The sequence below is a fragment of the Taudactylus pleione genome, unplaced genomic scaffold (genome assembly GCF_031769625.1).
Source record: "Taudactylus pleione unplaced genomic scaffold, aTauple2 ptg000052l, whole genome shotgun sequence".
Classification (NCBI taxonomy): Eukaryota; Metazoa; Chordata; class Amphibia; order Anura; family Myobatrachidae; genus Taudactylus; species Taudactylus pleione.
The window spans coordinates 406,425-431,926 of NW_028284454.1; the positions used below are offsets into that span (position 1 = coordinate 406,425).

The 25,502-nt window shown below is 46.0% G+C and overlaps 1 protein-coding gene across 1 annotated transcript in view; it reads left to right on the forward strand.

Moving 5' to 3' along the window:
- LOC148535422 (solute carrier organic anion transporter family member 1C1-like) overlaps positions 1 to 25,502 on the forward strand; it is a 162,652-nt gene that overhangs the window by 13,619 nt on the left and 123,531 nt on the right. The gene's annotated exons all lie outside the window — the stretch shown is intronic.

Consider the following 25,502-nt stretch of genomic DNA (forward strand, 5'->3'; position numbering starts at 1 on the left):
CTATGCTGGCTGATCTGTGGCTGATGTTACAGATGTATACACAGGACAGTGAGGCATTACAGATGTGAGATAGCAGTAGTGGGTGTCTCTATGCTGGCTGTGCTATGGCTGATGTTACTGATGTATACACAGGACTGTGAGGTATTACAGATGTGAGATAGCAGTAGTGGGTGTCTATGCTGGCTGTGCTGTGGCTGATGTTACAGATGTATACACAGGACTGTGAGATATTACAGATGTGAGATTGCAGTAGTGGGTGTCTCTATGCTGGCTGTGCTGTGGCTGATGTTACAGATGTATACACAGGACTGTGAGATATTACAGATGTGAGATAGCAGTAGTGGGTGTCTCTATGCTGGCTGTGCTGTGGCTGATGTTATAGATGTATACACAGGACTGTGAGGTATTACAGATGTGAGATAGCAGTAGTGGGTGTCTCTATACTGGCTGTGCTGTGGCTGATGTTACAGATGTATACACAGGACTGTGAGGTATTACAGATGTGAGATAGCAGTAGTGGGTGTCTCTATGCTGGCTGTGCTGTGGCTGATGTTACAGATGTATACACAGGACTGTGAGGTATTACAGATGTGAGATAGCAGTAGTGGGTGTCTCTATGCTGGCAGAGCTGTGGCTGATGTTACAGATGTATACACAGGACTGTGGTATTACAGATGTGAGATAGCAGTAGTGGGTGTCTCTATGCTGGCTGAGCTGTGGCTGATGTTACAGATGTATACACAGGACTGTGAGGTATTACAGATATGAGATAGCAGTAGTGGGTGTCTCTATGCTGGCTGAGCTGTGGCTGATGTTACACATGTATACACAGGACTGTGAGGTATTACAGATGTGAGATAGCAGTAGTGGGTGTCTCTATGCTGGCTGTGCTGTGGCTGATGTTACAGATATATACACAGGACTGTGAGGTATTACAGATGTGAGATAGCAGTAGTGGATGTCTCTATGCTGGCTGTGCTGTGGCTGATGTTACAGATGTATACACAGGACTGTGAGGTATTACAGATGTGAGATAGCAGTAATGGGCATCTCTATGCTGGCTGAGCTGTGGCTGATATTACAGATATACACACAGGACTGTGAGGTATTACAGATATGAGATAGCAGTAGTGGGTGTCTCTATGCTGGCTGTGCTGTGACTGATGTTACAGATGTATACACAGGACTATGAGGTATTACAGAGCAGTAGTGGGTGTCTATGCTGCCTGTGCTGTGGCTGATGTTACAGATGTATACACAGGACTGTGAGGTATTACAGATGTGAGATAGCAGTAGTGGATGTCTCTATGCTGGCTGAGCTGTGGCTGATGTTACAGATGTATACACAGGACTGTGAGGTATTACAGATGTGAGATAGCAGTAGTGGGTGTCTCTATGCTGGCTGATCTGTGGTTGATGTTACAGATGTATACAAAGGACTGTGAGGTATTACAGATGTGAGATAGCAGTAGTGGGCGTCTCTATGCTGGCTGTGCTGTGGCTGATGTTACAGATGTATACACTGGACTGTGAGGTATTACAGATGTGAGATAGCAGTAGTGGGTGTCTCTATGCTGGCTGTGCTGTGACTGATGTTACAGATGTATACACAGGACTGTGAGGTATTACAGATGTGAGATAGCAGTAGTGGGTGTCTCTATGCTGGCTGTGCTGTGGCTGATGTTACAGATATATACACAGGACTGTGAGGTATTACAGATGTGAGATAGTGGTGGATGTCTCTATGCTGGCTGTGCTGTGGCTGATGTTACAGATGTATACACAGGACTGTGAGGTATTACAGATGTGAGATAGCAGTAATGGGCATCTCTATGCTGGCTGAGCTGTGGCTGATATTACAGATATACACACAGGACTGTGAGGTATTACAGATATGAGATAGCAGTAGTGGGTGTCTCTATGCTGGCTGTGCTGTGACTGATGTTACAGATGTATACACAGGACTATGAGGTATTACAGAGCAGTAGTGGGTGTCTATGCTGGCTGTGCTGTGGCTGATGTTACAGATGTATACACAGGACTGTGAGGTATTACAGATGTGAGGTAGCAGTAGTGGATGTCTCTATGCTGGCTGAGCTGTGGCTGATGTTACAGATGTATACACAGGACTGTGAGGTATTACAGATGTGAGATAGCAGTAGTGGGTGTCTCTATGCTGGCTGATCTGTGGCTGATGTTTCAGATGTATACAAAGGACTGTGAGGTATTACAGATGTGAGTTAGCAGTAGTGGGCGTCTCTATGCTGGCTGTGCTGTGGCTGATGTTACAGATGTATACACCGGACTGTGAGGTATTACAGATGTGAGATAGCAGTAGTGGGTGTCTCTATGCTGGCTGTGCTGTGACTGATGTTACAGATGTATACACAGGACTGTGAGGTATTACAGATGTGAGATAGCAGTAGTGGGCGTCTCTATGCTGGCTGTGCTGTGGCTGATGTTACAGATGTATACACAGGACTGTGAGGTATTACAGATGTGAGATAGCAGTAGTGGGTGTCTATGCTGGCTGTGCTGTGGCTGATGTTACAGATGTATACACAGGACTGTGAGGTATTACAGATATGAGAGAGCAGTAGTGGGCGTTTCTATGCTGGCTGAGCTGTGGCAGATGTTACAGATGTATACACAGGACTGAGGTATTACAGATGTGAGATAGCAGTAGTGGGCGTTTCTATGCTGGCTGAGCTGTGGCTGATGTTACAGATGTATACACAGGACAGTGAGGTATTACAGATGTGAGATAGCAGTAGTGGGCGTCTCTATGCTGGCTGTGCTGTGGCTGATGTTACAGATGTATACACAGGACTGTGTGGTATTACAGATGTGAGATAGCAGTAGTGGGTGTCTCTATGCTGGCTGTGCTGTGGCTGATGTTACAGATGTATACACAGGACTGTGAGGTATTACAGATGTGAGATAGCAGTAGTGGGTGTTTCTATGCTGGCTGAGCTGTGGCTGATGTTACATATGTATACACAGGACTGTGAGGTATTACAGATGTGAGACAGCAGTAGTGGGCGTCTCTATGCTGGCTGTGCTGTGGCTGATGTTACTGATGTATACAAAGGACTGTGAGGTATTACAGATGTGAGACAGCAGTAGTGGGCGTCTCTATGATGGCTGTGCTGTGGCTGATGTTACAGATGTATACACAGGACTGTGAGGTATTACAGATGTGAGATAGGAGTAGTGGGCGTCTCTATGCTGGCTGATCTGTGGCTGATGTTACTGATGTATACAAAGGACTGTGAGGTATTACAGATGTGAGATAGCAGTAGTGGGTGTCTCTATGCTGGCTGTGCTGTGGCTGATGTTACAGATGTATACACAGGACTGTGAGGTATTACAGATGTGAGATAGCAGTAGAGGGTGTCTCTATGCTGGCTGTGCTGTGGCTGATGTTACAGATGTATACACAGGACTGTGAGGTATTACAGATGTGAGATAGCAGTAGAGGGTGTCTCTATGCTGTGGCTGATGTTACAGATGTATACACAGGACTGTGAGGTATTACAGATGTGAGATAGCAGTAGTGGGTGTCTCTGTGCTGGCTGAGCTGTGGCTGATGTTACAGATGTATACACAGGACTGTGAGTTATTACAGATGTGAGATAGCAGTAGTGGGTGTCTCTATGCTGGCTGTGCTGTGGCTGATATTACAGATGTAAACACAGGACTGTGAGGTATTACAGATGTGAGATAGCAGTAGTGGGTGTCTCTATGCTGGCTGAGCTGTGGCTGATGTTACAGATGTATACACAGGACTGTGAGGTATTACAGATGTGAGATAGCAGTAGTGGGTGTCTCTATGCTGGCTGTGCTGTGGCTGATATTACAGATGTATACACAGGACTGTGAGGTATTACAGATGTGAGATAGCAGTAGTGGGTGTCTCTATGCTGGCTGAGCTGTGGCTGATGTTACAGATGTATACACAGGACTGTGAGGTATTACAGATGTGAGATAGCAGTAGTGGGTGTCTCTATGCTGGCTGTGCTGTGGCTGATGTTACAGATGTATACACAGGACTGTGAGGTATTACAGATGTGAGATAGCAGTAGTGGGTGTCTCTATGCTGGCTGAGCTGTGGCTGATGTTACAGATGTATACACAGGACTGTGAGGTATTATAGATGTGAGATAGCAGTAGTGGGTGTCTCTATGCTGGCTGAGCTGTGGCTGATGTTACAGATTTATACACAGGACTGTGAGGTATTACAGATGTGAGATAGCAGTAGTGGGTGTCTCTATGCTGGCTGTGCTGTGGCTGATGTTACAGATGTATACACAGGACTGTGAGGTATTACAGATGTGAGATAGCAGTAGTGGTGTCTCTATGCTGGCTGTGCTGTGGCTGATGTTACAGATGTATACACAGGACTGTGAGGTATTACAGATGTGAGATAGCAGTAGTGGGTGTCTCTATGCTGGCTGAGCTGTGGCTGATGTTACAGATATATACACAGGACTGTGAGGTATTACAGATGTGAGATAGCAGTAGTGGGTATCTCTATGCTGGCTGATCTGTGGCTGATGTTACAGATGTATACACAGGACAGTGAGGTATTACAGATGTGAGATAGCAGTAGTGGGTGTCTCTATGCTGGCTGTGCTGTGGCTGATATTATAGATGTATACACAGGACTGTGAGATATTACAGATGTGAGATAGCAGTAGTGGATGTCTCTATGCTGGCTGTGCTATGGCTGATGTTACAGATGTATACACAGGACTGTGAGGTATTACAGATGTGAGATAGGAGTAGTGGGCGTCTCTATGCTGCTGTGCTGTGGCTGATGGTACAGATGTGTACACAGGACTGTGAGGTATTACAGATGTGAGATAGCTGTAGAGGGTGTCTCTATGCTGGCTGTGCTGTGGCTGATGTTACAGATGTATACACAGGACTGTGAGGTATTACAGATGAGAGATAGCAGTAGTGGGTGTCTCTATGCTGGCTGTGCTGTGGCTGATGTTACAGATGTATACACAGGACTGTGAGGTATTACAGATGTGAGATAGCAGTAGTGGGTGTCTCTATGCTGGCTGTGCTGTGGCTGATGTTACAGATGTATACACAGGACTGTGAGGTATTATAGATGTGAGATAGCAGTAGTGGGTGTCTCTATACTGGCTGTGCTGTGGCTGATGTTACAGATGTATACACAGGACTGTGAGGTATTACAGATGTGAGATAGCGGTAGTGGGTGTCTCTATGCTGGCTGATCTGTGGCTGATGTTACAGATGTATACACAGGACAGTGAGGCATTACAGATGTGAGATAGCAGTAGTGGGTGTCTCTATGCTGGCTGTGCTATGGCTGATGTTACTGATGTATACACAGGACTGTGAGGTATTACAGATGTGAGATAGCAGTAGTGGGTGTCTATGCTGGCTGTGCTGTGGCTGATGTTACAGATGTATACACAGGACTGTGAGATATTACAGATGTGAGATTGCAGTAGTGGGTGTCTCTATGCTGGCTGTGCTGTGGCTGATGTTACAGATGTATACACAGGACTGTGAGATATTACAGATGTGAGATAGCAGTAGTGGGTGTCTCTATGCTGGCTGTGCTGTGGCTGATGTTATAGATGTATACACAGGACTGTGAGGTATTACAGATGTGAGATAGCAGTAGTGGGTGTCTCTATACTGGCTGTGCTGTGGCTGATGTTACAGATGTATACACAGGACTGTGAGGTATTACAGATGTGAGATAGCAGTAGTGGGTGTCTCTATGCTGGCTGTGCTGTGGCTGATGTTACAGATGTATACACAGGACTGTGAGGTATTACAGATGTGAGATAGCAGTAGTGGGTGTCTCTATGCTGGCAGAGCTGTGGCTGATGTTACAGATGTATACACAGGACTGTGGTATTACAGATGTGAGATAGCAGTAGTGGGTGTCTCTATGCTGGCTGAGCTGTGGCTGATGTTACAGATGTATACACAGGACTGTGAGGTATTACAGATATGAGATAGCAGTAGTGGGTGTCTCTATGCTGGCTGAGCTGTGGCTGATGTTACACATGTATACACAGGACTGTGAGGTATTACAGATGTGAGATAGCAGTAGTGGGTGTCTCTATGCTGGCTGTGCTGTGGCTGATGTTACAGATATATACACAGGACTGTGAGGTATTACAGATGTGAGATAGCAGTAGTGGATGTCTCTATGCTGGCTGTGCTGTGGCTGATGTTACAGATGTATACACAGGACTGTGAGGTATTACAGATGTGAGATAGCAGTAATGGGCATCTCTATGCTGGCTGAGCTGTGGCTGATATTACAGATATACACACAGGACTGTGAGGTATTACAGATATGAGATAGCAGTAGTGGGTGTCTCTATGCTGGCTGTGCTGTGACTGATGTTACAGATGTATACACAGGACTATGAGGTATTACAGAGCAGTAGTGGGTGTCTATGCTGCCTGTGCTGTGGCTGATGTTACAGATGTATACACAGGACTGTGAGGTATTACAGATGTGAGATAGCAGTAGTGGATGTCTCTATGCTGGCTGAGCTGTGGCTGATGTTACAGATGTATACACAGGACTGTGAGGTATTACAGATGTGAGATAGCAGTAGTGGGTGTCTCTATGCTGGCTGATCTGTGGTTGATGTTACAGATGTATACAAAGGACTGTGAGGTATTACAGATGTGAGATAGCAGTAGTGGGCGTCTCTATGCTGGCTGTGCTGTGGCTGATGTTACAGATGTATACACTGGACTGTGAGGTATTACAGATGTGAGATAGCAGTAGTGGGTGTCTCTATGTTGGCTGTGCTGTGACTGATGTTACAGATGTATACACAGGACTGTGAGGTATTACAGATGTGAGATAGCAGTAGTGTGTGTCTCTATGCTGGCTGTGCTGTGGCTGATGTTACAGATATATACACAGGACTGTGAGGTATTACAGATGTGAGATAGTGGTGGATGTCTCTATGCTGGCTGTGCTGTGGCTGATGTTACAGATGTATACACAGGACTGTGAGGTATTACAGATGTGAGATAGCAGTAATGGGCATCTCTATGCTGGCTGAGCTGTGGCTGATATTACAGATATACACACAGGACTGTGAGGTATTACAGATATGAGATAGCAGTAGTGGGTGTCTCTATGCTGGCTGTGCTGTGACTGATGTTACAGATGTATACACAGGACTATGAGGTATTACAGAGCAGTAGTGGGTGTCTATGCTGGCTGTGCTGTGGCTGATGTTACAGATGTATACACAGGACTGTGAGGTATTACAGATGTGAGGTAGCAGTAGTGGATGTCTCTATGCTGGCTGAGCTGTGGCTGATGTTACAGATGTATACACAGGACTGTGAGGTATTACAGATGTGAGATAGCAGTAGTGGGTGTCTCTATGCTGGCTGATCTGTGGCTGATGTTACAGATGTATACAAAGGACTGTGAGGTATTACAGATGTGAGTTAGCAGTAGTGGGCGTCTCTATGCTGGCTGTGCTGTGGCTGATGTTACAGATGTATACACCGGACTGTGAGGTATTACAGATGTGAGATAGCAGTAGTGGGTGTCTCTATGCTGGCTGTGCTGTGACTGATGTTACAGATGTATACACAGGACTGTGAGGTATTACAGATGTGAGATAGCAGTAGTGGGCGTCTCTATGCTGGCTGTGCTGTGGCTGATGTTACAGATGTATACACAGGACTGTGAGGTATTACAGATGTGAGATAGCAGTAGTGGGTGTCTATGCTGGCTGTGCTGTGGCTGATGTTACAGATGTATACACAGGACTGTGAGGTATTACAGATATGAGAGAGCAGTAGTGGGCGTTTCTATGCTGGCTGAGCTGTGGCAGATGTTACAGATGTATACACAGGACTGAGGTATTACAGATGTGAGATAGCAGTAGTGGGCGTTTCTATGCTGGCTGAGCTGTGGCTGATGTTACAGATGTATACACAGGACAGTGAGGTATTACAGATGTGAGATAGCAGTAGTGGGCGTCTCTATGCTGGCTGTGCTGTGGCTGATGTTACAGATGTATACACAGGACTGTGTGGTATTACAGATGTGAGATAGCAGTAGTGGGTGTCTCTATGCTGGCTGTGCTGTGGCTGATGTTACAGATGTATACACAGGACTGTGAGGTATTACAGATGTGAGATAGCAGTAGTGGGTGTTTCTATGCTGGCTGAGCTGTGGCTGATGTTACATATGTATACACAGGACTGTGAGGTATTACAGATGTGAGACAGCAGTAGTGGGCGTCTCTATGCTGGCTGTGCTGTGGCTGATGTTACTGATGTATACAAAGGACTGTGAGGTATTACAGATGTGAGACAGCAGTAGTGGGCGTCTCTATGATGGCTGTGCTGTGGCTGATGTTACAGATGTATACACAGGACTGTGAGGTATTACAGATGTGAGATAGGAGTAGTGGGCGTCTCTATGCTGGCTGATCTGTGGCTGATGTTACTGATGTATACAAAGGACTGTGAGGTATTACAGATGTGAGATAGCAGTAGTGGGTGTCTCTATGCTGGCTGTGCTGTGGCTGATGTTACAGATGTATACACAGGACTGTGAGGTATTACAGATGTGAGATAGCAGTAGAGGGTGTCTCTATGCTGGCTGTGCTGTGGCTGATGTTACAGATGTATACACAGGACTGTGAGGTATTACAGATGTGAGATAGCAGTAGAGGGTGTCTCTATGCTGTGGCTGATGTTACAGATGTATACACAGGACTGTGAGGTATTACAGATGTGAGATAGCAGTAGTGGGTGTCTCTGTGCTGGCTGAGCTGTGGCTGATGTTACAGATGTATACACAGGACTGTGAGTTATTACAGATGTGAGATAGCAGTAGTGGGTGTCTCTATGCTGGCTGTGCTGTGGCTGATATTACAGATGTAAACACAGGACTGTGAGGTATTACAGATGTGAGATAGCAGTAGTGGGTGTCTCTATGCTGGCTGAGCTGTGGCTGATGTTACAGATGTATACACAGGACTGTGAGGTATTACAGATGTGAGATAGCAGTAGTGGGTGTCTCTATGCTGGCTGTGCTGTGGCTGATATTACAGATGTATACACAGGACTGTGAGGTATTACAGATGTGAGATAGCAGTAGTGGGTGTCTCTATGCTGGCTGAGCTGTGGCTGATGTTACAGATGTATACACAGGACTGTGAGGTATTACAGATGTGAGATAGCAGTAGTGGGTGTCTCTATGCTGGCTGTGCTGTGGCTGATGTTACAGATGTATACACAGGACTGTGAGGTATTACAGATGTGAGATAGCAGTAGTGGGTGTCTCTATGCTGGCTGAGCTGTGGCTGATGTTACAGATGTATACACAGGACTGTGAGGTATTATAGATGTGAGATAGCAGTAGTGGGTGTCTCTATGCTGGCTGAGCTGTGGCTGATGTTACAGATTTATACACAGGACTGTGAGGTATTACAGATGTGAGATAGCAGTAGTGGGTGTCTCTATGCTGGCTGTGCTGTGGCTGATGTTACAGATGTATACACAGGACTGTGAGGTATTACAGATGTGAGATAGCAGTAGTGGTGTCTCTATGCTGGCTGTGCTGTGGCTGATGTTACAGATGTATACACAGGACTGTGAGGTATTACAGATGTGAGATAGCAGTAGTGGGTGTCTCTATGCTGGCTGAGCTGTGGCTGATGTTACAGATATATACACAGGACTGTGAGGTATTACAGATGTGAGATAGCAGTAGTGGGTATCTCTATGCTGGCTGATCTGTGGCTGATGTTACAGATGTATACACAGGACAGTGAGGTATTACAGATGTGAGATAGCAGTAGTGGGTGTCTCTATGCTGGCTGTGCTGTGGCTGATATTATAGATGTATACACAGGACTGTGAGATATTACAGATGTGAGATAGCAGTAGTGGATGTCTCTATGCTGGCTGTGCTATGGCTGATGTTACAGATGTATACACAGGACTGTGAGGTATTACAGATGTGAGATAGCAGTAGTGGGTGTCTATGCTGGCTGTGCTGTGGCTGATATTATAGATGTATACACAGGACTGTGAGATATTACAGATGTGAGATAGCAGTGGTGGATGTCTCTATGCTGGCTGTGCTGTGGCTGATGTTACAGATGTATACACAGGACTGTGAGGTATTACAGATGTGAGATAGCAGTAATGGGTGTCTGTATGCTGGCTGAGCTGTGGCTGATGTTACAGATGTATACACAGGACTGTGAGGTATTACAGATGTGAGATAGCAGTAGTGGGTGTCTCTATGCTGGCTGTGCTGTGGCTGATGTTACAGATGTATACACAGGACTGTGAGGTATTACAGATGTGAGATAGTAGTGGTGGATGTCTCTATGCTGGCTGTGTTGTGGCTGATGTTACAGATGTATACACAGGACTGTGAGGTATTACAGATGTGAGATAGCAGTAATGGGCATCTCTATGCTGGCTGAGCTGTGGCTGATGATACAGATATACACACAGGGCTGTGAGGTATTACAGATATGAGATAGCAGTAGTGGGTGTCTCTATGCTGGCTGTGCTGTGACTGATGTTACAGATGTATACACAGGACTATGAGGTATTACAGATGTGAGATAGCAGTAGTGGGTGTCTATGCTGGCTGTACTGTGGCTGATGTTACAGATGTATACACAGGACTGTGTGGTATTACAGATGTGAGATAGCAGTAGTGGATGTGTCTATGCTGGCTGAGCTGTGGCTGATGTTACAGATGTATACACACGACTGTGAGGTATTACAGATGTGAGATAGCAGTAGTGGGTGTCTCTATGCTGGCTGATCTGTGGCTGATGTTACAGATGTATACAAGGGATTGTGAGGTATTACAGATGTGAGATAGCAGTAGTGGGTGTCTCTATGCTGGCTGAGCTGTGGCTGATGTTACAGATGTATACACAGGACTGTGAGGTATTACAGATGTGAGATAGCAGTAGTGGGCGTCTCTATGCTGGCTGTGCTGTGGCTGATGTTACAGATGTATACACCGGACTGTGAGGTATTACAGATGTGAGATAGCAGTAGTGGGCGTCTCTATGCTGTCTGTGCTGTGACTGATGTTACAGATGTATACACAGGACTGTGAGGTATTACAGATGTGAGATAGCAGTAGTGGGCGTCTCTATGCTGGCTGTGCTGTGGCTGATGTTACAGATGTATACACAGGACTGTGAGGTATTACAGATGTGAGATAGTGGTGGATGTCTCTATGCTGGCTGTGCTGTGGCTGATGTTACAGATGTATACACAGGACTGTGAGGTATTACAGATGTGAGATAGCAGTAGTGGATGTCTCTATGCTGGCTGAGCTGTGGCTGATGTTACAGATGTATACACAGGACTGTGAGGTATTACAGATGTGAGATAGCAGTAGTGGGTGTCTCTATGCTGGCTGATCTGTGTCTGATGTTACAGATGTATACAAAGGACTGTGAGGTATTACAGATGTGAGATAGCAGTAGTGGGCGTCTCTATGCTGGCTGTGCTGTGGCTGATGTTACAGATGTATACACCGGACTGTGAGGTATTACAGATGTGAGATAGCAGTAGTGGGTGTCTCTATGCTGGCTGTGCTGTGACTGATGTTACAGATGTATACACAGGACTGTGAGGTATTACAGATGTGAGATAGCAGTAGTGGGTGTCTCTATGCTGGCTGTGCTGTGGCTGATGTTACAGATATATACACAGGACTGTGAGGTATTACAGATGTGAGATAGTGGTGGATGTCTCTATGCTGGCTGTGCTGTGGCTGATGTTACAGATGTATACACAGGACTGTGAGGTATTACAGATGTGAGATAGCAGTAATGGGCATCTCTATGCTGGCTGAGCTGTGGCTGATATTACAGATATACACACAGGACTGTAAGGTATTACAGATATGAGATAGCAGTAGTGGGTGTCTCTATGCTGGCTGTGCTGTGACTGATGTTACAGATGTATACACAGGACTATGAGGTATTACAGAGCAGTAGTGGGTGTCTATGCTGGCTGTGCTGTGGCTGATGTTACAGATGTATACACAGGACTGTGAGGTATTACAGATGTGAGATAGCAGTAGTGGATGTCTCTATGCTGGCTGAGCTGTGGCTGATGTTACAGATGTATACACAGGACTGTGAGGTATTACAGATGTGAGATAGCAGTAGTGGGTGTCTCTATGCTGGCTGATCTGTGGCTGATGTTACAGATGTATACAAAGGACTGTGAGGTATTACAGATGTGAGATAGCAGTAGTGGGCGTCTCTATGCTGGCTGTGCTGTGGCTGATGTTACAGATGTATACACCGGACTGTGAGGTATTACAGATGTGAGATAGCAGTAGTGGGTGTCTCTATGCTGGCTGTGCTGTGACTGATGTTACAGATGTATACACAGGACTGTGAGGTATTACAGATGTGAGATAGCAGTAGTGGGCGTCTCTATGCTGGCTGTGCTGTGGCTGATGTTACAGATGTATACACAGGACTGTGAGGTATTACAGATGTGAGATAGCAGTAGTGGGTGTCTATGCTGGCTGTGCTGTGGCTGATGTTACAGATGTATACACAGGACTGTGAGGTATTACAGATATGAGAGAGCAGTAGTGGGTGTTTCTATGCTGGCTGAGCTGTGGCAGATGTTACAGATGTATACACAGGACTGAGGTATTACAGATGTGAGATAGCAGTAGTGGGCGTTTCTATGCTGGCTGAGCTGTGGCTGATGTTACAGATGTATACACAGGACAGTGAGGTATTACAGATGTGAGATAGCAGTAGTGGGCGTCTCTATGCTGGCTGTGCTGTGGCTGATGTTACAGATGTATACACAGGACTGTGTGGTATTACAGATGTGAGATAGCAGTAGTGGGTGTCTCTATGCTGGCTGTGCTGTGGCTGATGTTACAGATGTATACACAGGACTGTGAGGTATTACAGATGTGAGATAGCAGTAGTGGGTGTTTCTATGCTGGCTGAGCTGTGGCTGATGTTACATATGTATACACAGGACTGTGAGGTATTACAGATGTGAGACAGCAGTAGTGGGCGTCTCTATGCTGGCTGTGCTGTGGCTGATGTTACTGATGTATACAAAGGACTGTGAGGTATTACAGATGTGAGACAGCAGTAGTGGGCGTCTCTATGATGGCTGTGCTGTGGCTGATGTTACAGATGTATACACAGGACTGTGAGGTATTACAGATGTGAGATAGGAGTAGTGGGCGTCTCTATGCTGGCTGATCTGTGGCTGATGTTACTGATGTATACAAAGGACTGTGAGGTATTACAGATGTGAGATAGCAGTAGTGGGTGTCTCTATGCTGGCTGTGCTGTGGCTGATGTTACAGATGTATACACAGGACTGTGAGGTATTACAGATGTGAGATAGCAGTAGAGGGTGTCTCTATGCTGGCTGTGCTGTGGCTGATGTTACAGATGTATACACAGGACTGTGAGGTATTACAGATGTGAGATAGCAGTAGAGGGTGTCTCTATGCTGTGGCTGATGTTACAGATGTATACACAGGACTGTGAGGTATTACAGATGTGAGATAGCAGTAGTGGGTGTCTCTGTGCTGGCTGAGCTGTGGCTGATGTTACAGATGTATACACAGGACTGTGAGTTATTACAGATGTGAGATAGCAGTAGTGGGTGTCTCTATGCTGGCTGTGCTGTGGCTGATATTACAGATGTATACACAGGACTGTGAGGTATTACAGATGTGAGATAGCAGTAGTGGGTGTCTCTATGCTGGCTGAGCTGTGGCTGATGTTACAGATGTATACACAGGACTGTGAGGTATTACAGATGTGAGATAGCAGTAGTGGGTGTCTCTATGCTGGCTGTGCTGTGGCTGATATTACAGATGTATACACAGGACTGTGAGGTATTACAGATGTGAGATAGCAGTAGTGGGTGTCTCTATGCTGGCTGAGCTGTGGCTGATGTTACAGATGTATACACAGGACTGTGAGGTATTACAGATGTGAGATAGCAGTAGTGGGTGTCTCTATGCTGGCTGTGCTGTGGCTGATGTTCCAGATGTATACACAGGACTGTGAGGTATTACAGATGTGAGATAGCAGTAGTGGGTGTCTCTATGCTGGCTGAGCTGTGGCTGATGTTACAGATGTATACACAGGACTGTGAGGTATTATAGATGTGAGATAGCAGTAGTGGGTGTCTCTATGCTGGCTGAGCTGTGGCTGATGTTACAGATTTATACACAGGACTGTGAGGTATTACAGATGTGAGATAGCAGTAGTGGGTGTCTCTATGCTGGCTGTGCTGTGGCTGATGTTACAGATGTATACACAGGACTGTGAGGTATTACAGATGTGAGATAGCAGTAGTGGTGTCTCTATGCTGGCTGTGCTGTGGCTGATGTTACAGATGTATACACAGGACTGTGAGGTATTACAGATGTGAGATAGCAGTAGTGGGTGTCTCTATGCTGGCTGAGCTGTGGCTGATGTTACAGATATATACACAGGACTGTGAGGTATTACAGATGTGAGATAGCAGTAGTGGGTGTCTCTATGCTGGCTGATCTGTGGCTGATGTTACAGATGTATACACAGGACAGTGAGGTATTACAGATGTGAGATAGCAGTAGTGGGTGTCTCTATGCTGGCTGTGCTATGGCTGATGTTACAGATGTATACACAGGACTGTGAGGTATTACAGATGTGAGATAGCAGTAGTGGGTGTCTATGCTGGCTGTGCTGTGGCTGATATTATAGATGTATACACAGGACTGTGAGATATTACAGATGTGAGATAGCAGTAGTGGATGTCTCTATGCTGGCTGTGCTGTGGCTGATGTTACAGATGTATACACAGGACTGTGAGGTATTACAGATGTGAGATAGCAGTAATGGGTGTCTGTATGCTGGCTGAGCTGTGGCTGATGTTACAGATGTATACACAGGACTGTGAGGTATTACAGATGTGAGATAGCAGTAGTGGGTGTCTCTATGCTGGCTGTGCTGTGGCTGATGTTACAGATGTATACACAGGACTGTGAGGTATTACAGATGTGAGATAGTAGTGGTGGATGTCTCTATGCTGGCTGTGTTGTGGCTGATGTTACAGATGTATACACAGGACTGTGAGGTATTACAGATGTGAGATAGCAGTAATGGGCATCTCTATGCTGGCTGAGCTGTGGCTGATGATACAGATATACACACAGGGCTGTGAGGTATTACAGATATGAGATAGCAGTAGTGGGTGTCTCTATGCTGGCTGTGCTGTGACTGATGTTACAGATGTATACACAGGACTATGAGGTATTACAGATGTGAGATAGCAGTAGTGGGTGTCTATGCTGGCTGTACTGTGGCTGATGTTACAGATGTATACACAGGACTGTGTGGTATTACAGATGTGAGATAGCAGTAGTGGATGTCTCTATGCTGGCTGAGCTGTGGCTGATGTTACAGATGTATACACACGACTGTGAGGTATTACAGATGTGAGATAGCAGTAGTGGGTGTCTCTATGCTGGCTGATCTGTGGCTGATGTTACAGATGTATACAAGGGATTGTGAGGTATTACAGATGTGAGATAGCAGTAGTGGGTGTCTCTATGCTGGCTGAGCTGTGGCTGATGTTACAGATGTATACACAGGACTGTGAGGTATTACAGATGTGAGATAGCAGTAGTGGGCGTCTCTATGCTGGCTGTGCTGTGGCTGATGTTACAGATGTATACACCGGACTGTGAGGTATTACAGATGTGAGATAGCAGTAGTGGGTGTCTCTATGCTGGCTGTGCTGTGACTGATGTTACAGATTTATACACAGGACTGTGAGGTATTACAGATGTGAGATAGCAGTAGTGGGCGTCTCTATGCTGGCTGTGCTGTGGCTGATGTTACAGATGTATACACAGGACTGTGAGGTATTACAGATGTGAGATAGCAGTAGTGGGTGTCTCTATGCTGGCTGAGCTGTGGCTGATGTTACAGATGTATACACAGGACTGTGAGGTATTACAGATGTGAGATAGCAGTAGTGGGTGTCTCTATGCTGGCTGTGCTGTGGTTGATGTTACAGATGTACACACAGGACTGTGAGGAATTACAGATGTGAGATAGCAGTAGTGGGTGTCTCTATGGTGGCTGAGCTGTGGCTGATGTTACAGATGTATACACAGGACTGTGAGCTATTACAGATGTGAGATAGCAGTAGTGGGTGTCTCTATGCTGGTTGTGCTGTGGCTGATGTTACAGATGTATACACAGGACTGTGAGGTATTACAGATGTGAGATAGCAGTAGTGGGTGTCTCTATGCTGGCTGTGCTGTGGCTGATGTTACAGATGTATACACAGGACTGTGAGGTATTGCAGATGTGAGATAGCAGTAGAGGGTGTCTCTATGCTGGCTGTGCTGTGGCTGATGGTACAGATGTATACACAGGACTGTGAGGTTTTATAGATGTGAGATAGCAGTAGTGGGTGTCTCTATGCTGGCTGATCTGTGGCTGAAGGTACAGATGTATACACAGGACTGTGAGGTATTACAGATGTGAGATAGCAGTAGTGGGTGTCTCTATGCTGGCTGTGCTGTGGCTGATGGTACAGATGTATACACAGGACTGTGAGGTTTTATAGATGTGAGATAGCAGTAGTGGGTGTCTCTATGCTGGCTGATCTGTGGCTGAAGGTACAGATGTATACACAGGACTGTGAGGTATTACAGATGTGAGATAGCAGTAGTGGGTGTCTCTATGCTGGCTGATCTGTGGCTGATGTTACAGATGTACACACAGGACTGTGAGGTATTACAGATGTGAGATAGCAGTAGTGGGTGTCTCTATGCTGGCTGTGCTGTGGCTGATGGTACAGATGTATACACAGGACTGTGAGGTATTACAGATGTGAGATAGCAGTAGTGGGTGTCTCTATGCTGGCTGATCTGTGGCTGATGTTACAGATGTACACACAGGACTGTGAGGTATTACAGATGTGAGATAGCAGTAGTGGGTGTCTCTATGCTGGCTGTGCTGTGGCTGATGTTACAGATGTATACACAGGACTGTGAGGTATTACAGATGTGAGATAGCAGTAGTGGGTGTCTCTATGCTGGCTGAGCTGTGGCTGATGTTACAGATGTATACACAGGACTGTGAGGTATTACAGATGTGAGATAGCAGTAGTGGGTGTCTCTATGCTGGCTGTGCTGTGGCTGATATTACAGATGTATACACAGGACTGTGAGGTATTACAGATGTGAGATAGCAGTAGTGGGTGTCTCTATGCTGGCTGAGCTGTGGCTGATGTTACAGATGTATACACAGGACTGTGAGGTATTACAGATGTGAGATAGCAGTAGTGGGTGTCTGTATGCTGGCTGTGCTGTGGCTGATGTTACAGATGTATACACAGGACTGTGAGGTATTACAGATGTGAGATAGCAGTAGTGGGTGTCTCTATGCTGGCTGAGCTGTGGCTGATGTTACAGATGTATACACAGGACTGTGAGGTATTATAGATGTGAGATAGCAGTAGTGGGTGTCTCTATGCTGGCTGAGCTGTGGCTGATGTTACAGATTTATACACAGGACTGTGAGGTATTACAGATGTGAGATAGCAGTAGTGGGTGTCTCTATGCTGGCTGTGCTGTGGCTGATGTTACAGATGTATACACAGGACTGTGAGGTATTACAGATGTGAGATAGCAGTAGTGGTGTCTCTATGCTGGCTGTGCTGTGGCTGATGTTACAGATGTATACACAGGACTGTGAGGTATTACAGATGTGAGATAGCAGTAGTGGGTGTCTCTATGCTGGCTGAGCTGTGGCTGATGTTACAGATATATACACAGGACTGTGAGGTATTACAGATGTGAGATAGCAGTAGTGGGTGTCTCTATGCTGGCTGATCTGTGGCTGATGTTACAGATGTATACACAGGACAGTGAGGTATTACAGATGTGAGATAGCAGTAGTGGGTGTCTCTATGCTGGCTGTGCTATGGCTGATGTTACAGATGTATACACAGGACTGTGAGGTATTACAGATGTGAGATAGCAGTAGTGGGTGTCTATGCTGGCTGTGCTGTGGCTGATATTATAGATGTATACACAGGACTGTGAGATATTACAGATGTGAGATAGCAGTAGTGGATGTCTCTATGCTGGCTGTGTTGTGGCTGATGTTACAGATGTATACACAGGACTGTGAGGTATTACAGATGTGAGATAGCAGTAATGGGTGTCTGTATGCTGGCTGAGCTGTGGCTGATGTTACAGATGTATACACAGGACTGTGAGGTATTACAGATGTGAGATAGCAGTAGTGGGTGTCTCTATGCTGGCTGTGCTGTGGCTGATGTTACAGATGTATACACAGGACTGTGAGGTATTACAGATGTGAGATAGTAGTGGTGGATGTCTCTATGCTGGCTGTGTTGTGGCTGATGTTACAGATGTATACACAGGACTGTGAGGTATTACAGATGTGAGATAGCAGTAATGGGCATCTCTATGCTGGCTGAGCTGTGGCTGATGATACAGATATACACACAGGGCTGTGAGGTATTACAGATATGAGATAGCAGTAGTGGGTGTCTCTATGCTGGCTGTGCTGTGACTGATGTTACAGATGTATACACAGGACTATGAGGTATTACAGATGTGAGATAGCAGTAGTGGGTGTCTATGCTGGCTGTACTGTGGCTGATGTTACAGATGTATACACAGGACTGTGTGGTATTACAGATGTGAGATAGCAGTAGTGGATGTCTCTATGCTGGCTGAGCTGTGGCTGATGTTACAGATGTATACACACGACTGTGAGGTATTACAGATGTGAGATAGCAGTAGTGGGTGTCTCTATGCTGGCTGATCTGTGGCTGATGTTACAGATGTATACAAGGGATTGTGAGGTATTACAGATGTGAGATAGCAGTAGTGGGTGTCTCTATGCTGGCTGAGCTGTGGCTGATGTTACAGATGTATACACAGGACTGTGAGGTATTACAGATGTGAGATAGCAGTAGTGGGCGTCTCTATGCTGGCTGTGCTGTGGCTGATGTTACAGATGTATACACTGGACTGTGAGGTATTACAGATGTGAGATAGCAGTAGTGGGTGTCTCTATGCTGGCTGTGCTGTGACTGATGTTACAGATTTATACACAGGACTGTGAGGTATTACAGATGTGAGATAGCAGTAGTGGGCGTCTCTATGCTGGCTGTGCTGTGGCTGATGTTACAGATGTATACACAGGACTGTGAGGTATTACAGATGTGAGATAGCAGTAGTGGGTGTCTCTATGCTGGCTGAGCTGTGGCTGATGTTACAGATGTATACACAGGACTGTGAGGTATTACAGATGTGAGATAGCAGTAGTTGGTGTCTCTATGCTGGCTGTGCTGTGGTTGATGTTACAGATGTACACACAGGACTGTGAGGAATTACAGATGTGAGATAGCAGTAGTGGGTGTCTCTATGGTGGCTGAGCTGTGGCTGATGTTACAGATGTATACACAGGACTGTGAGCTATTACAGATGTGAGATAGCAGTAGTGGGTGTCTCTATGCTGGTTGTGCTGTGGCTGATGTTACAGATGTATACACAGGACTGTGAGGTATTACAGATGTGAGATAGCAGTAGTGGGTGTCTCTATGCTGGCTGTGCTGTGGCTGATGTTACAGATGTATACACAGGACTATGAGGTATTGCAGATGTGAGATAGCAGTAGAGGGTGTCTCTATGCTGGCTGTGCTGTGGCTGATGTTACAGATGTATACACAGGACTGTGAGGTATTACAGATGTGAGATAGCAGTAGTGGGTGTCTCTATGCTGGCTGTGCTGTGGCTGATGGTACAGATGTATACACAGGACTGTGAGGTTTTATAGATGTGAGATAGCAGTAGTGGGTGTCTCTATGCTGGCTGATCTGTGGCTGAAGGTACAGATGTATACACAGGACTGTGAGGTATTACAGATGTGAGATAGCAGTAGTGGGTGTCTCTATGCTGGCTGATCTGTGGCTGATGTTACAGATGTACACACAGGACTGTGAGGTATTACAGATGTGAGATAGCAGTAGTGGGTGTCTCTATGCTGGCTGTGCTGTGGCTGATGGTACAGATGTATACACAGGACTGTGAGGTATTACAGATGTGAGATAGCAGTAGTGGGTGTCTCTATGCTGGCTGATCTGTGGCTGATGTTACAGATGTACACACAGGACTGTGAGGTATTACAGATGTGAGATAGCAGTAGTGGGTGTCTCTATGCTGGCTGTGCTGTGGCTGATGTTACAGATGTATATACAGGACTGTGAGGTATTACAGATGTGAGATAGCAGTAGTAGGTGTCTCTATGCTGGCTGTGCTGTGGCTGATGTTACAGATGTATACACAGGTCTGTGAGGTGTTACAGATGTGAGATAGCAGTAGTGGGTGTCTCTATGCTGGCTGTGCTGTGGCTGATGTTACAGATGTATACACAGGACTGTGAGGTATTACAGATGTGAGATAGCAGTAGTGGGTGTCTCTATGCTGGCTGAGCTGTGGCTGATGTTACAGATGTATACACAGGACAGTGAGGTATTACAGATGTGAGATAGCAGTAGTGGGTGTCTCTATGCTGGCTGTGCTGTGGCTGATGTTACTGATGTATACACAGGACTGTGAGGTATTACAGATGTGAGATAGCAGTAGTGGGTGTCTCTATGCTGGCTGAGCTGTGGCTGATGTTACAGATGTATACACAGGACTATGAGGTATTACAGATGTGAGATAGCAGTAGTGGGTGTCTCTATACTGGATGTGCTGTGGCTGATGTTACAGATGTATACACAGGACTGTGAGGTATTACAGATGTGAGATAGCAGTAGTGGGAGTCTCTATGCTGGCTGTGCTGTGGCTGATGTTAAAGATGTATACACAGGACTGTGAGGTATTACAGATGTGAGATAGCAGTAGTGGGTGTCTCTATGATGGCTTTGCTGTGGCTGATGTTACAGATGTATATACAGGACTGTGAGGTGTGACAGATGTTAGATAGCAGTAGAGGGTGTCTCTATGCTGGCTGAGCTGTGGCTGATGTTACAGATGTATACACAGGACTGTGAGGTATTACAGATGTGAGATAGCAGTAGTGGGTATCTCTATGCTGGCTGATCTGTGGCTGATGTTACAGATGTATACACAGGACTGTGAGGTATTACAAATGTGAGATAGCAGTAGTGGGTGTCTCTATGCAGGCTGTGCTATGGCTGATGTTACAGATGTATACACAGGACTGTGAGGTATTACAGATGTGAGATAGCAGTAGTGGGTGTCTATGCTGGCTGTGCTGTGGCTGATGTTACAGATGTATACACAGGACTGTGAGGTATTACAGATGTAAGATAGCAGTAGTGGGTATCTCTATGCTGGCTGAGCTGTGGCAGATGTTACAGATGTATACACAGGACTGAGGTATTACAGATGTGAGATAGCAGTAGTGGGCGTTTCTATGCTGGCTGAGCTGTGGCTGATGTTACAGATGTATACACAGGACTGTGAGGTATTACAGATGTGAGATAGCAGTAGTGGGTGTCTCTATGCTGGCTGAGCTGTGGCTGATGTTACAGATGTATACACAGGACTGTGAGGTATTACAGATGTGAGATAGCAGTAGTGGGTGTCTCTATGCTGGCTGTGCTGTGGCTGATGTTACAGATGTATACACAGGACTGTGAGGTATTACAGATGTGAGATAGCAGTAGTGGGTGTCTCTGTGCTGGCTGAGCTGTGGCTGATGTTACAGATGTATACACAGGACTGTGAGTTATTACAGATATGAGATAGCAGTAGTGGGTGTCTCTATGCTGGCTGTGCTGTGGCTGACATTACAGATGTATACACAGGACTGTGAGGTATTACAGATGTGAGATAGCAGTAGTGGGTGTCTCTATGCTGGCTGAGCTGTGGCTGATGTTACAGATGTATACACAGGACTGTGAGGTATTACAGATGTGAGATAGCAGTAGTGGGTGTCTCTATGCTGGCTGTGCTGTGGCTGATATTACAGATGTATACACAGGACTGTGAGGTATTACAAATGTGAGATAGCAGTAGTGGGTGTCTCTATGCTGGCTGAGCTGTGGCTGATGTTACAGATGTATACACAGGACTGTAAGGTATTACAGATGTGAGATAGCAGTAGTGGGTGTCTCTATGCTGGCTGTGCTGTGGCTGATGTTACAGATGTATACACAGGACTGTGAGGTATTACAGATGTGAGATAGCAGTAGTGGGTGTCTCTATGCTGGCTGAGCTGTGGCTGATGTTACAGATGTATACACAGGACTGTGAGTTATTATAGATGTGAGATAGCAGTAGTGGGTGTCTCTATGCTGGCTGAGCTGTGGCTGATATTACAGATGTATACACAGGACTGTGAGGTATTACAGATGTGAGATAGCAGTAGTGGGTGTCTCTATGCTGGCTGTGCTGTGGCTGATGTTCCAGATGTATACACAGGACTGTGAGGTTTTATAGATGTGAGATAGCAGTAGTGGGTGTCTCTATGCTGGCTGAGCTGTGGCTGATGTTACAGATGTATACACAGGACTGTGAGGTATTACAGATGTGAGATAGCAGTAGTGGGTGTCTCTATGCTGGCTGATCTGTGGCTGATGTTACAGATGTATACACAGGACAGTGAGGTATTACAGATGTGAGATAGCAGTAGTGGGTGTCTCTATGCTGGCTGTGCTATGGCTGATGTTACAGATGTATACACAGGACTGTGAGGTATTACAGATGTGAGATAGCAGTAGTGGGTGTCTATGCTGGCTGTGCTGTTGCTGATATTACAGATGTATACACAGGACTGTGAGATATTACAGATGTGAGATAGCAGTAGTGGGTGTCTCTATGCTGGCTGTGCTGTGGCTGATGTTACAGATGTATACACAGGACTGTGAGGTATTACAGATGTGAGATAGCAGTAATGGTTGTCTGTATACTGGCTGAGCTGTGGCTGATGTTACAGATGTATACACAGGACTGTGAGGTATTACAGATGTGAGATAGCAGTAGTGGGTGTCTCTATGCTGGCTGTGCTGTGGCTGATGTTACAGATGTATACACAGGACTGTGAGGTATTACAGATGTGAGATAGTAGTGGTGGATGTCTCTATGCTGGCTGTGTTGTGGCTGATGTTACAGATGTATACACAGGACTGTGAGGTATTACAGATATGAGATAGCAGTAGTGGGTGTCTCTATGCTGGCTGTGCTGTGACTGATGTTACAGATGTATACACAGGACTATGAGGTATTACAGATGTGAGATAGCAGTAGTGGCTGTCTATGCTGGCTGTGCTGTGGCTGATGTTACAGATGTATACACAGGACTGTGAGGTATTACAGATGTGAGATAGCAGTAGTGGATGTCTCTATGCTGGCTGAGCTGTGGCTGATGTTACAGATGTATACACAGGACTGTGAGGTATTACAGATGTGAGATAGCAGTAGTGGGTGTCTCTATGCTGGCTGATCTGTGGCTGATGTTACAGATGTATACAAGGGATTGTGAGGTATTACAGATGTGAGATAGCAGTAGTGGGTGTCTCTATGCTGGCTGAGCTGTGGCTGATGTTACAGATGTATACACAGGACTGTGAGGTATTACAGATGTGAGATAGCAGTAGTGGGCGTCTCTATGCTGGCTGTGCTGTGGCTGATGTTACAGATGTATACACCGGACTGTGAGGTCTTACAGATGTGAGATAGCAGTAGTGGGTGTCTCTATGCTGGCTGTGCTGTGACTGATGTTACAGATGTATACACAGGACTGTGAGGTATTACAGATGTGAGATAGCAGTAGTGGGCGTCTCTATGCTGGCTGTGCTGTGGCTGATGTTACAGATGTATACACAGGACTGTGAGGTATTACAGATGTGAGATAGCAGTAGTGGGCGTCTCTATGCTGGCTGAGCTGTGGCTGATGTTACAGATGTATACACAGGACTGTGAGGTATTACAGATGTGAGATAGCAGTAGTGGGTGACTCTATGCTGGCTGTGCTGTGACTGATGTTACAGATGTATACACAGGACTGTGAGGTATTACAGATGTGAGATAGCAGTAGTGGGCGTCTCTATGCTGGCTGTGCTGTGGCTGATGTTACAGATGTATACACAGGACTGTGAGGTATTACAGATGTGAGATAGCAGTAGTGGGCGTCTCTATGCTGGCTGATCTGTGGCTGATGTTACAGATGTATACAAAGGACTGTGAGGTATTACAGATGTGAGATAGCAGTAGTGGGCGTCTCTATGCTGGCTGAGCTGTGGCTGATGTTACAGATGTATACACAGGACTGTGAGGTATTACAGATGTGAGATAGCAGTAGTGGGCGTCTCTATGCTGGCTGTGCTGTGGCTGATGTTACAGATGTATACACCGGACTGTGAGGTATTACAGATGTGAGATAGCAGTAGTGGGTGTCTCTATGCTGGCTGTGCTGTGGCTGATGTTACAGATGTATACACAGGACTGTGAGGTATTACAGATGTGAGATAGCAGTAGTGGGCGTCTCTATGCTGGCTGTGCTGTGGCTGATGTTACAGATGTATACACAGGACTGTGAGGTATTACAGATGTGAGATAGCAGTAGTGGGCGTCTCTATGCTGGCTGAGCTGTGGCTGATGTTACAGATATATACACAGGACTGTGAGGTATTACAGATGTGAGATAGCAGTAGTGGGCGTCTCTATGCTGGCTGTGCTGTGGCTGATGTTACAGATGTACACACAGGACTGTGAGGTATTAAAGATGTGAGATAGCAGTAGTGGGCGTCTCTATGCTGGCTGTGCTGTGGCTGATGTTACAGATGTATACACAGGACTGTGAGGTATTACAGATGTGAGATAGCAGTAGTGGGTGTCTCTATGCTGGCTGTGCTGTGGCTGATGTTACAGATGTATACACAGGACTGTGAGGTATTACAGATGTGAGATAGCAGTAGTGGGTGTCTCTATGCTGGCTGTGCTGTGGCTGATGTTACAGATGTATACACAGGACTGTGAGGTATTACAGATGTGAGATAGCAGTAGTGGGTGTCTCTATGCTGGCTGAACTGTGGCTGATGTTACCGATGTATACACAGGACTGTGAGGTATTACAGATGTGAGATAGCAGTAGTGGGTGTCTCTATGCTGGCTGTGCTGTGGCTGATGTTACCGATGTACACACAGGACTGTGAGGTATTACAGATGTGAGATAGCAGTAGTGGGTGTCTCTATGCTGGCTGTGCTGTGGCTGATGTGACAGATGTACACACAGGACTGTGAGGTGTTACAGATGTGAGATAGCAGTAGTGGGTGTCTCTATGCTGGCTGTGCTGTGGCTGATGTTACAGATGTATACACAGGACTGTGAGGTGTTACAGATGTGAGATAGCAGCAGTGGGTGTCTCTATGCTGGCTGTGCTGTGGCTGATGTTACAGA